This window comes from Nerophis ophidion, linkage group LG22 (genome assembly GCF_033978795.1).
Source record: "Nerophis ophidion isolate RoL-2023_Sa linkage group LG22, RoL_Noph_v1.0, whole genome shotgun sequence".
In the NCBI taxonomy this organism is placed as follows: domain Eukaryota; kingdom Metazoa; phylum Chordata; class Actinopteri; order Syngnathiformes; family Syngnathidae; genus Nerophis; species Nerophis ophidion.
In genome coordinates, this window is record NC_084632.1 from 5,491,575 (window position 1) to 5,503,599 (window position 12,025).

Here is a 12,025-nt window from a genome sequence, read left to right on the forward strand (position 1 = left end):
CATTTGAGCTAATTCCCCGGTTTAATAACCGGCCATTACGCTTCCTGTGACATCAACAACACCCATAGTCAATGTGTTCTACACACATGGGTTACAATCAAATTATGTTTGAGACCTTGGTTAATTAAAACAAATTCCGACTATATTTTTTCCAAAAATTATAACGTCAAGAACAATACCAACAGAGAATATCAGCATTGATGTTGCTACCTCTGACAGGTAAAGTAAACCCTCTCGAATTGGAACCAATTTGTATTTGGGTTGAGGACAGATTACTGAATCGAATCCAGCCTTGAATTTTTCTCAAGAGGAACAAGGTTTAAGAACAAAGTATTTGGAGAATGCAGATATCAATCAATCCCGTTACTTCTCACATGCAAAGATCAGTGTCAAGTATTCAGCCCTGGGTTATTATCAAGAGGAACAAGGTTTAATATAACATTTGGAGAATGCGGGTATTGATCCCGCTACCTCTCGCATGCGAAGCAAGCGCTCTACCATTTGAGCTAATTCCCCTATTTGCCAATGATCCACTACGGGTTCTGTTACATCAATCCCATTTATAGTCCTTGTGTTCTACACACCTGGGTTACAGTCAGGTAGAAAATGGATGGATGGGTTACGATCAAGCTTGAGTGGGGTTTCAATTTTAGGCTTTGGTTTATTTGAACCATTTCAGACTTTTATTTTCTCCTAAAAGAACAGCGTTAGGAACAATACCAACAGAGAATGAAAGCATTGTTTCTTATTAACATATCAGAATGAGGTCGGAGTTTACCAAAACCATTCTCATAAATGATTATTTCAAGGGTGACAGGTTCAATAATGCAACTTTTGGAGAATGCGGGCATCGATCCCGCTACCTCTCGCATGCTAAGCGAGCGCTCTACCATTTGAGCTAATTCCCCTGTCAATGGAACTGTTCGCCGCACGTTTTCGGGTATGGACCTCACCTACGGAAAGTATTGTTTATGGATGTTCTCATTCATCCTGGTCCTTGTATTCTCAAAACATTCAATTGATTGCAACTGGACTGCTCGGTTTGTTCCATGTTCGCCTTAGATTGGTCAGATTTAATCCAACTAGATCTGCCCAATCTAAGGCTCTATTCCAACAGCCTCCCCTCCCAATGTTTTTGCCTTCCTTCTTTGGTTTTTCAACTTCACATCAATTAAGAGGCGTTGGAATTATCCGTCAGGTCGAAGTATTTGTGGATCAGAGGTTTCTTGATGCATGTTGTGGTGTGAGGAGTTCTTTGAGGTAATGTGAGGCGTGTCCATGACTGCATTACTGGGTCAACAGGCAGATTTTGTATTCCATGCCAGTGTAGCAAGTGGAGAATAGGAGTAATGTCTTTATATTTTCGGACCCTCATCAGGTTCTGGGCAGCACTGTTTTGGATGTGTTGGCGCTTTCAAAAGCCGCTACTGCTCACATGCAAAGAAAACTTTTAGAGACAAGTTATATCTGGTTTTCAAATTAGGGTTAGGATTTACTGAATCCAAGTCAGATTTTGATTTTTATACAAGGAGAAAATGGATAAGAACATAAGAGATTTGGAGAATGCGGGTATTGATCCCGCTACCTCTCGCATGCGAAGCAAGCGCTCTACCATTTGAGCTAATTCCCCTGTTGATATGATGTGCCGCTGCACGTTTTCGAGTATCGACCCCACCTGCAGAAGGTAATCTTCTCTACGCATTCTGTAACAGGAAAGTCACCCATAGTCCATGTGTTCTACACACATGGGCTACAATCAGGTAAAAATATGCTTGGATGGGTTACGATCAAGCTCGGGCTGGGGCTTCAATTTTAAGGGGAACATTATCACCAGACCTATGTAGGCATCAATATATACTTTGATGTTGGAGAAAAAAGACCATATATTTATTTAACCGATTTCCGAACTCTAAATGGGTGAATTTTGGCGAATTAAACACCTTTCTGTTTATGGCTCTCTGAGCGACGACGTCAGAACGTGACGTCACATCGGTCGTCAACGCCATTTTTCCCTACCACGTCACACGCATCGAGTAGAATCAGCTCTGTTATTTTCCGTTTTTTTCGACTGTTTGCCGGTACCTTGGAGACATCATGCCTCGTCGGTGTGTTGTCGGAGGGTGTAACAACACGATCAGGGACGGATTCAAGTTGATTTACATAGACTGTGCATCGATTAGCACGGCATGCTAATCGATGCTAACATGCTATTTAGGCTAGCTGTGTGTACATATTGCAGCATTATGTCTCATTTGTAGCTATATTTGCATCCAGCCTTTCCCTGCACCCACATTTAATGCCAAACAAACACTTACCAATCAACGGATTTAAGTTGCTCCTGTGTCAAGAGATGCGAAAGCCCTCTTTTGTTTTTTACCGGCGATGCTACGACAGAGATGGCACAGAGATGGCAATAATGTCTGGATATCCTGCGACACTCAAAGCAGATGCATTCCCAACGATAAAGTCAACGAAATCACAAAGGTGAGTGTTGTTGATGTTACTTATGACTTATGTGCTAATCAGACATATTTGGTCGCGGCATGACTGCCAGCTAATCGATGCTAACATGCTATTTAGGCTACCTGTATGTACATTTGTAGTTGTATTTGCATCCAGCGTTTCCTTCCACCCACATTTAATGCGAAACAAACACTTACGAATCGACGGATTTAAGTTGATCCAGTGTCAATGCGAAAGTCCTGATCGGTTGATCCGCACATTTTACCGGCGATGCTAAGACAGACATGGCCGAATAGCGTCAATAGCTATTCGCTCAATGGCTTCAGTTTTTTCTTCAATTTCGCTTTCGCTATCTGCCTCCATACTCCAACCATCTGTTTCAATACATGCGTAATCTGTTGAATCGCTTAAACCGCTGAAATCCGAGTCTGAATCTGAGCTAATGTCGCTATATCTTGCTGTGCTATCAGCCATGTTGTTTGTATTGGAATCGCTATGTGACAACACAGGGAAATGGACAGTGGTTTCGAAGATAACGAAGATCAAGCACTTTAAAGCTTTTTTTAGGGTTATTCCGGGAGGTGTAAAATTTTGAAAAAAACTTTGAAAAATAAAATAAGCCACTGGGAATTGATTTTTATTGGTTTTAACCCTTCTGAAATTGTGATAATGTTCTCCTTTAAGGCTTTTTTAAAACCATTTCAGACTTTTATTTTCTTTAAGAAGAACATCCTTAGGAACAATACCAACAAAAAATGAACTTAGTAATAATCAACCTCTCATGCAAATTAAACAATGTAGTATTATAGCGAATTTGTATTTAGGTTTCAAGTTTTGGTTAGGATTTACTAAATCCAATGCAGACTAAGATTTATTTCAAGAAGAACACGGTCAAGAACATAACATCGGGGAATGCGAATATCGATCCCAATACCTCCCACATGGGAAGTTAGGGTTGGGGCTTTGTTTTGAGACTTCCATCCATCCATCTTCTACCGGTTTCCCTATAAGGGTAGAGGGGAAGCTGGAGCATTTCTCAGCTGCATTCGGGCAGACGGCGGGGTTCACCTGGGACAAGTCGCCACCTCATCACAGGGCCAACACAGACAGACAACATTCACACTCACATTCACACACTAGGGACCATTTAGTGTTGGCAGTCAAACTATCCCCAGGTGCATGTCTTTGGAGGTGGGAGGGGCTTATGCCCAGGTGCATGTCTTTGGAGGTGGGAGGGGCTTATGCCCAGGTGCATGTCTTTGGAGGTGGGAGGAAGCCTGGAGGGAACCCATGCAACCACGGGTAGAACATGCAAACTCCAATTTTGAGACTTTGGTTTATCAAAAACTATTTTAGACCATTTGTTTTTTTTAAGAACAGTGTCATGAACAATACCAACATAGAATATGAGTACTGATGTTGCTCCCTAAGGTAGCATTTGAGCCCATTTGTACTTGTGTTGAATCTGGAATAGGACTTACTGAATCTAATTTAGTCATGGGATTTTTTTAAAACGAACAGGGTTTAAGAACATGATATTTGGATAAGACAGGGGTAATGTGTTCATTTTTTCGGATCCTCATCAGGTTCTTGGCAGCAGTGATTTGGATGGGTTGGCGTTGTGGAATTCTCTTTACAACGAGATAAAAAACTGTAAAAATATATTCCAATTAAAAAAAATATATAAAGATAGAACAATAAGATCATATGGACAGCCATAAGTGTTTACATTTTGTTTTTTATTGATTATTTTACTTATTTTTGGTCTGGTTTTGTATTTGCTCTGTATCATTCCATGAGGCGTATATTATATTATTACTATTATTTTCTTGGTTTGGTTTATACTTTATGAAGTTTTGCACTTGTTGTGTTTTTTGTTTTTGATTGTTTCATTACATTTGGATATATGTGTCGGCTTAAATGATATTCATGAAGTAAGATAATGTATTATGTCAAAGGGGGCAGGAAATTATAAGATTTTCTTCATCCTGCTCCTTCTCAGGAATTGTGTGAATTTAAATTGCATAATTGTGATATAATTATGTATCGTTCTAAATGCACATCAATGAATGAGATAAATAAGAATGAAATGAAATGAAATATTAAACGTAAACAACTAAGATACAGTAATCATATCAAACATAAACAACTAAGATACAGTATTCATACTGAACATAAACAACTAAGATATAGTATTGATATTGAACATAACTAAGATACAGTATGTATATTAAACAAACAACTAAGATACAGTATTTACATTGAACATAAACTATGAAGATAAAGTATTCACATTGAAAAGAAAAAAAAAAATTCTCCAAAGTTGCTACCTCTCACCTGCAAAGCAATCTAGAATTAGAACCAATTTATATTTGGGTTTTATATTAGAGTTAGGATTAGAATTTATTCAAGACAATTCAGACTTTGATTTTTTCTTCTAGTAGAAGAACACAAGAAGGAACGTTTGGAGAATGCGGGCATCGATCCCGCTACCTCTCACATGCTAAGCGAGCGCTCTACCACTTGAGCTAATTCCCCTGTTATAGGAAGCGGTCGCTACTTTTTAAGTGACATCAACTTTAATCATAGTCAGTGTTCTACACACATGGGTTGCGATCAAATTAAGGTTGGGGTTTTGATTTGAGACTGTTTATTTAAAACTACATCAAACAATTTTTAATTTTTTTAAGAGTAGCATCATGAACAATACCAACACAGAATATGAGCATTGATGTCGCAATCCCTCACATGCAAAGTAAACATTGGAGTACAAAAATCTAACTTGTATTTAAATTTGGGTTAGGATTTACTAAATCCAATTCAGACTCTGGGGGAATGTGAGTATCGATCCTACTACCTCCCACATGTGAAGTTGGGGTTGGGGTTTTTATTTGAGACTTGGGTTTATGTTGCTACCTCTGACAGGCAAAGTAAACGCTATCGAATTTGAGCCAATTTGTATTTGGGTTGAGGACAGATTACTGAATCGAATCCAGCCTTGAATTTTTCTCAAGAGGAACAAGGTTTAAAAACAAAGTATTTGGAGAATGCAGGTATCAATCAATCCCATTACTTCTCACATGCAAAGATCAGTGTCAAGTATTCAGCCCTGGGTTATTATCAATAGGAACAAGGTTTAATATAACACTTGGAGAATGCGGGTATTGATCCCGCTACCTCTCGCATGCGAAGCAAGCGCTCTACCATTTGAGCTAATTCCCCTGTTTTCCAAATTGCCACTACGCATTCTGTGACATCAATCCCATTTATAGTTAATGGGTTCTACACACCTGGGTTACAGTCAGGTAGAAAATGCATGGATGGGTTGCGATCAAGCTCGAGTGGGGTTTCTGTTCGAGACTTAGGTTTATTTGAACCATTCCAGACTTTTATTTTCTACTAAAAGAACAGCCTTAGGAATAATACCAACAGAGAATGAAAGCATTGTTTCTTATTAACATATCAGAATGAGGTCGGAGTTTACCAAAACCATTCTTAAAATTTTTAATTCAAGAGGGACAGGTTCAATAATGCAACTTTTGGAGAATGCGGGCATCGATCCCGCTACCTCTCGCATGCTAAGCGAGCACTCTACCATTTGAGCTAATTCCCCTGTCAATAGAACTGTTCGCCGCACGTTTTCCGGTACGGACCTCACCTAGAGAAAGTATTGTTTATGGATGTTCTCATTCATCCTGGTCCTTGTATTCTCAAAACATTCAATTGATTCCAACTGGACTGCTCGGTTTGTTCCATGTTCGCCTTAGATTGGTCAGATTTAATCCAACTAGATCTGCCCAATCTAAGGCTCTATTCCAACAGCCTCCCCTCCCAATGTTTTTGCCTTCCTTCTTTGGTTTTTCAACTTCACATCAATCAAGAAGCGTTGGAATTATCCGTCAGAACGAAGTATTTGTGGATCAGAGGTTTCTTGATGCATGTTGTGGTGTGAGGAGTTCTTTGAGGTAATGTGAGGCGTGTCCATGACTGCATTACTGGGTCAACAGGCAGATTTTGTATTCCATGCCAGTGTAGCAAGTGGAGAATAGGAGTAATGTCTTTATATTTTCGGACCCTCATCAGGTTCTGGGCAGCACTGTTTTGGATGTGTTGGCGCTTTCAAAAGCCGCTACTGCTCACATGCAAAGAAAACTTTTAGAGACCATTTAGATCTGGTTTTCAAATTAGGGTTAGGATTTACTGAATCCAAGTCAGATTTTGATTTTTATACAAGGAGAAAATGGATAAGAACATAACATTTGGAGAATGTGGGCATTGATCCCGCTACCTCTCGCATGCGAAGCAAGCGCTCTACCATTTGAGCTAATTCCCCTGTTGATATGATGTGCCGCCGCACGTTTTCCAGTATCGACCCCACCTGCAGAAGGTAATCTTCACTACACATTCTGTAACAGGAAAGTCACCCATAGTCCATGTGTTCTACACACATGGGCTACAATCAGGTAAAAATATGCTTGGATGGGTTACGATCAAGCTCGGGCTGGGGCTTCAATTTAAAGGGGAACATTATCACCAGACCTATGTAGGCATCAATATATACTTTGATGTTGCAGAAAAAAGACCATATATTTATTTAACCGATTTCCGAACTCTAAATGGGTGAATTTTGGCGAATTAAACACCTTTCTGTTTATGGCTCTCTGAGCGACGACGTCAGAACGCGACGTCACATCGGTCGTCAACGCCATTTTTCCCTACCACGTCACACGCATCGAGTAGAATCAGCTCTGTTATTTTCCGTTTTTTCGACTGTTTGCCGGTACCTTGGAGACATCATGCCTCGTCGGTGTGTTGTCGGAGGGTGTAACAACACGATCAGGGACGGATTCAAGTTGATTTACATAGACTGTGCATCGATTAGCACGGCATGCTAATCGATGCTATCATGCTATTTAGGCTAGCTGTGTGTACATATTGGACCATTATGTCTCATTTGAAGCTATATTTGCATCCAGCCTTTCCCTGCACCCACATTTAATGCCAAACAAACACTTACCAATCAACGGATTTAAGTTGCTCCTGTGTCAAGAGACGCGAAAGCCCTCTTTTGGTTTTTACCGGCGATGCTACGACAGAGATGGCACAGAGATGGCAATAATGTCTGGATATCCTGCGACACTCAAAGCAGATGCATTCCCAACGATAAAGTCAACGAAATCACAAAGGTGAGTGTTGTTGATGTTACTTATGACTTATGTGCTAATCAGACATATTTGGTCGCGGCATGACTGCCAGCTAATCGATGCTAACATGCTATTTAGGCTACCTGTATGTACATTTGTAGTTGTATTTGCATCCAGCGTTTCCTTCCACCCACATTTAATGCGAAACAAACACTTACCAATCGACGGATTTAAGTTGATCTAGTGTCAATGCGAAAGTCCTGATCGGTTGGTCCAGCACATTTTACCGGCGATGCTAAGACAGACATGGCCGAATAGCGTCAATAGCTATTCGCTCAATGGCTTCAGTTTTTTCTTCAATTTCGCTTTCGCTATCTGCCTCCATACTCCAACCATCTGTTTCAATACATGCGTAATCTGTTGAATCGCTTAAACCGCTGAAATCCGAGTCTGAATCCGAGCTAATGTCGCTATATCTTGCTGTGCTATCAGCCATGTTGTTTGTATTGGAATCGCTATGTGACAACACAGGGAAATGGACAGTGTTTTCGAAGATAAAGAAGATCAAGCACTTTAAAGCTTTTTTTAGGGTTATTCCGGGAGATGTAAAATTTTGAAAAAAACTTTGAAAAATAAAATAAGCCACTGGGAACTGATTTTTATTGGTTTCAACCCTTCTGAAATTGTGATAATGTTCTCCTTTAAGGCTTTTTTAAAAGGATTTCAGACTTTTATTTTCTTTAAGAAGAACATCCTTAGGAACAATACCAACAAAAAATGAACTTAGTAATACTCAACCTCTCATGCAAATTAAACAATGTAGTATTACAGCGAATTTGTATTTAGGTTTCAAGTTTTGGTTAGGATTTACTAAATCCAATGCAGACTAAGATTTATTTCAAGAAGAACACGGTCAAGAACATAACATCGGGGAATGCGAATATCGATCCCAATACCTCCAACATGGGAAGTTAGGGTTGGGGCTTTGTTTTGAGACTTCCATCCAACCATCTTCTACCGGTTTCCCTATAAGGGTAGAGGGGGTGCTGGAGCATTTCTCAGCTGCATTCGGGCAGAAGGCGGGGTTCACCTGGGACAAGTCGCCACCTCATCACAGGGCCAACACAGACAGACAACATTCACACTCACATTCACACACTAGGGACCATTTAGTGTTGCCAGTCAAACTATCCCCAGGTGCATGTCTTTGGAGGTGGGAGGGGCTTATGCCCAGGTGCATGTCTTTGGAGGTGGGAGGGGCTTATGCCCAGGTGCATGTCTTTGGAGGTGGGAGGAAGCCTGGAGGGAACCCATGCAACCACGGGTAGAACATGCAAATTCCATTTTGAGACTTTGGTTTATCAAAACTATTTTAGACCATTTGTTTTTTTTAAGAACAGTGTCATGAACAAAACCAACATAGAATATGAGTACTGATGTTGCTCCCTAAGGTAGCATTTGAGCCCATTTGTACTTGTGTTGAATCTGGAATAGGACTTACTGAATCTAATTTAGTCATGGGATTTTTTTAAGACGAACAGGGTTTAAGAACATGATATTTGGATAAGACAGGGGTAATGTGTTCATTTTTTCGGATCCTCATCAGGTTCTTGGCAGCATTGATTTGGATGTCTTGGCGTTGTGGAATTCTCTTTACAACGAGATAAAAAACTGTAAAAATATATTCCAATTGAAAAAAAAAATATAAAGATAGAACAATAAGATCATATGGACAGCCATAAGTGTTTACATTTTGTTTTTTATTCATTATTTTACTTATTTTTGGTTTGGTTTTGTATTTGCTCTGTATCATTCCATGAGGTGTATATTATATTATTACTATTATTTTCTTGGTTTGGTTTATACTTTATGACGGTTTGCACTTGTTGTGTATTTTGTTTTTGATTGTTTCATTACATTTGGATATATGTGTCGGCTTAAATGATATTCATGAAGTAAGATAATGTATTATGTCAAAGGGGGCAGGAAATTATAAGATTTTCTTCATCCTGCTCCTTCTCAGGAATTGTGTGAATTTAAATTGCATAATTGTGATATAATTATGTATCGTTCTAAATGCACATCAATGAATGAGATAAATAAGAATGAAATGAAATGAAATATTAAACGTAAACAACTAAGATACGGTAATCATATCAAACGTAAACTACTAAGATACAGTATTCATACTGAACATAAACAACTAAGATATAGTATTGATATTGAACATAACTAAGATACAGTATATATATTAAACAAACAACTAAGATAGTGTTCACATTGAACATAAACTACTAAGATACAGTATTCATACTGAACATAAACAACTAAGATATGGTATTGATATTGAACATAACTAAGATACAGTATATATATTAAACAAACAACTAAGATACAGTATTTACATTGAACATAAACTATGAAGATACAGTATTCACATTGAAAAAGAAAATACTACCTCTCACCTGCAAAGCAAACAATATAGAATTAGAGCCAATTTATATTTGGGTTTTATATTAGAGTTGGAATTAGAATTTATTCAATCCAATTCAGACTGATTTTTTTCCTCGTAGAAGAACACAAGAAAGAACTTTTGGAGAATGCGGGAATCGATCCCGCTACCTCTCACATGCTAAGCGAGCGCTCTACCACTTGAGCTAATTCCCCTATTATAGGAAGCGATCGCTACAATTTAAGTGACATCAACTTTAATCATAGTCAGTGTTCTACACACATGGGTTGTGATCAAGTTAAGGTTGGGGTTTTGATTTGAGACTGTTTATTTAAAACTATATTAAACAATTTTTAATTTTTTTAAGAGTAACGTCATGAACAATACCAACACAGAATATGAGCATTGATGTCGCAATCCCTCACATGCAAAGTAAACATTGGACTATAAAAATCTAACTTGTATTTAAATTTGGGTTAGGATTTACTAAATCCAATTCAGACTCTGGGGGAATGCGAGTAACGATCCTACTACCTCCCACATGTGAAGTTCGGGTTGGGGTTTTGATTTGAGACTTGGGTTTATGTTACTACCTCTGACAGGTAAAGTAAACGCTATCGAATTTGAGCCAATTTGTATTTGGGTTGAGGACAGATTACTGAATCGAATCCAGCCTTGAATTTTTCTCAAGAGGAACAAGGTTTAAGAACAAAGTATTTGGAGAATGCAGGTATCAATCAATCCCGTTACTTCTCACATGCAAAGATCAGTGTCAAGTATTCAGGCCTAGGTTATAATCAAGAGGAACAAGGTTTAATATAACATTTGGAGAATGCGGGTATTGATCCCGCTACCTCTCGCATGCGAAGCAAGCGCTCTACCATTTGAGCTAATTCCCCTATTTGCCAATGAGCCACTATGCATTCTGTGACATCAATCTCATTTATAGTTAATGGGTTCTACACACCTGGGTTACAGTCAGGTAGAAAATGCATGGATGGGTTACGATCAAGCTCGAGTGGGGTTTCTGTTTGAGACTTTGGTTTATTTGAACCATTTCAGACTTTTATTTTCTCCTAAAAGAACAGCGTTAGGAACAATACCAACAGAGAATGAAAGCATTGTTTCTTATTAACATATCAGAATGAGGTCGGAGTTTACCAAAACCATTCTCAAAATCATTATTTCAAGAGTGACAGGTTCAATAATGCAACTTTTGGAGAATGCGGGTATCGATCCCGCTACCTCTCGCATGCTAAGCGAGCACTCTACCATTTGAGCTAATTCCCCTGTCAATGGAACTGTTCGCCGCACGTTTTCCGGTACGGACCTCACCTACGGAAAGTATTGTTTATGGATGTTCTCATTCATCCTGGTCCTTGTATTCTCAGGACATTCAATTGATTGCAACTGGACTGCTCGGTTTGTTCCATGTTCGCCTTAGATTTGAAAGATTTAATCCAACTAGATCTGCCCAATCTAAGGCTCTATTCCAATAGCCCCCCCTCCCAATGTTTTTGCCTTCCTTCTTTGGTTTTTCAACTTCACATCAATCAAGAAGCGTTGGAATTATCCGTCAGGTCGAAGTATTTGTGGATCAGAGGTTTCTTGATGCATGTTGTGGTGTGAGGAGTTCTTTGAGGTAATGTGAGGCGTGTCCATGACTGCATTACTGGGTCAACAGGCAGATTTTGTATTCCATGCCAGTGTAGCAAGTGGAGAATAGGAGTAATGTCTTTATATTTTCGGACCCTCATCAGGTTCTGGGCAGCACTGTTTTGGATGTGTTGGCGCTTTCAAAAGCCGCTACTGCTCACATGCAAAGAAAACATTACAGACAATTAATATTTGGGTTTTGAGTTAGGGTTAGGATTTACTAAATCCGATCAGATCATGATTTTTTTTTTTTTTTTAATAAAGCAATTAAGAAAACGACAGTTGGAGAATACGAGTATCAATCCCGCTA

At 39.1% G+C, this 12,025-nt stretch overlaps 1 long non-coding RNA gene and 9 other non-coding genes across 10 annotated transcripts in view; 1 reads left to right on the forward strand and 9 right to left on the reverse strand.

Moving 5' to 3' along the window:
- LOC133540928 (uncharacterized) overlaps nucleotides 1–12,025 on the forward strand; it is a 143,453-nt gene that overhangs the window by 67,425 nt on the left and 64,003 nt on the right. The gene's annotated exons all lie outside the window — the stretch shown is intronic.
- trnaa-cgc (transfer RNA alanine (anticodon CGC)) lies at nucleotides 444–516 on the reverse strand. The gene has a single exon. It is a non-coding gene; the product is annotated as a tRNA-Ala (tRNA).
- Nucleotides 836–908, reverse strand: trnaa-agc (transfer RNA alanine (anticodon AGC)). The gene has a single exon. It is a non-coding gene; the product is annotated as a tRNA-Ala (tRNA).
- On the reverse strand, nucleotides 1,558–1,630 carry trnaa-cgc (transfer RNA alanine (anticodon CGC)). Its single transcript has one exon. It is a non-coding gene; the product is annotated as a tRNA-Ala (tRNA).
- On the reverse strand, nucleotides 4,929–5,001 carry trnaa-agc (transfer RNA alanine (anticodon AGC)). The gene has a single exon. It is a non-coding gene; the product is annotated as a tRNA-Ala (tRNA).
- trnaa-cgc (transfer RNA alanine (anticodon CGC)) lies at nucleotides 5,613–5,685 on the reverse strand. Its single transcript has one exon. It is a non-coding gene; the product is annotated as a tRNA-Ala (tRNA).
- trnaa-agc (transfer RNA alanine (anticodon AGC)) lies at nucleotides 6,004–6,076 on the reverse strand. The gene has a single exon. It is a non-coding gene; the product is annotated as a tRNA-Ala (tRNA).
- trnaa-agc (transfer RNA alanine (anticodon AGC)) lies at nucleotides 10,202–10,274 on the reverse strand. Its single transcript has one exon. It is a non-coding gene; the product is annotated as a tRNA-Ala (tRNA).
- Nucleotides 10,886–10,958, reverse strand: trnaa-cgc (transfer RNA alanine (anticodon CGC)). The gene has a single exon. It is a non-coding gene; the product is annotated as a tRNA-Ala (tRNA).
- Nucleotides 11,277–11,349, reverse strand: trnaa-agc (transfer RNA alanine (anticodon AGC)). Its single transcript has one exon. It is a non-coding gene; the product is annotated as a tRNA-Ala (tRNA).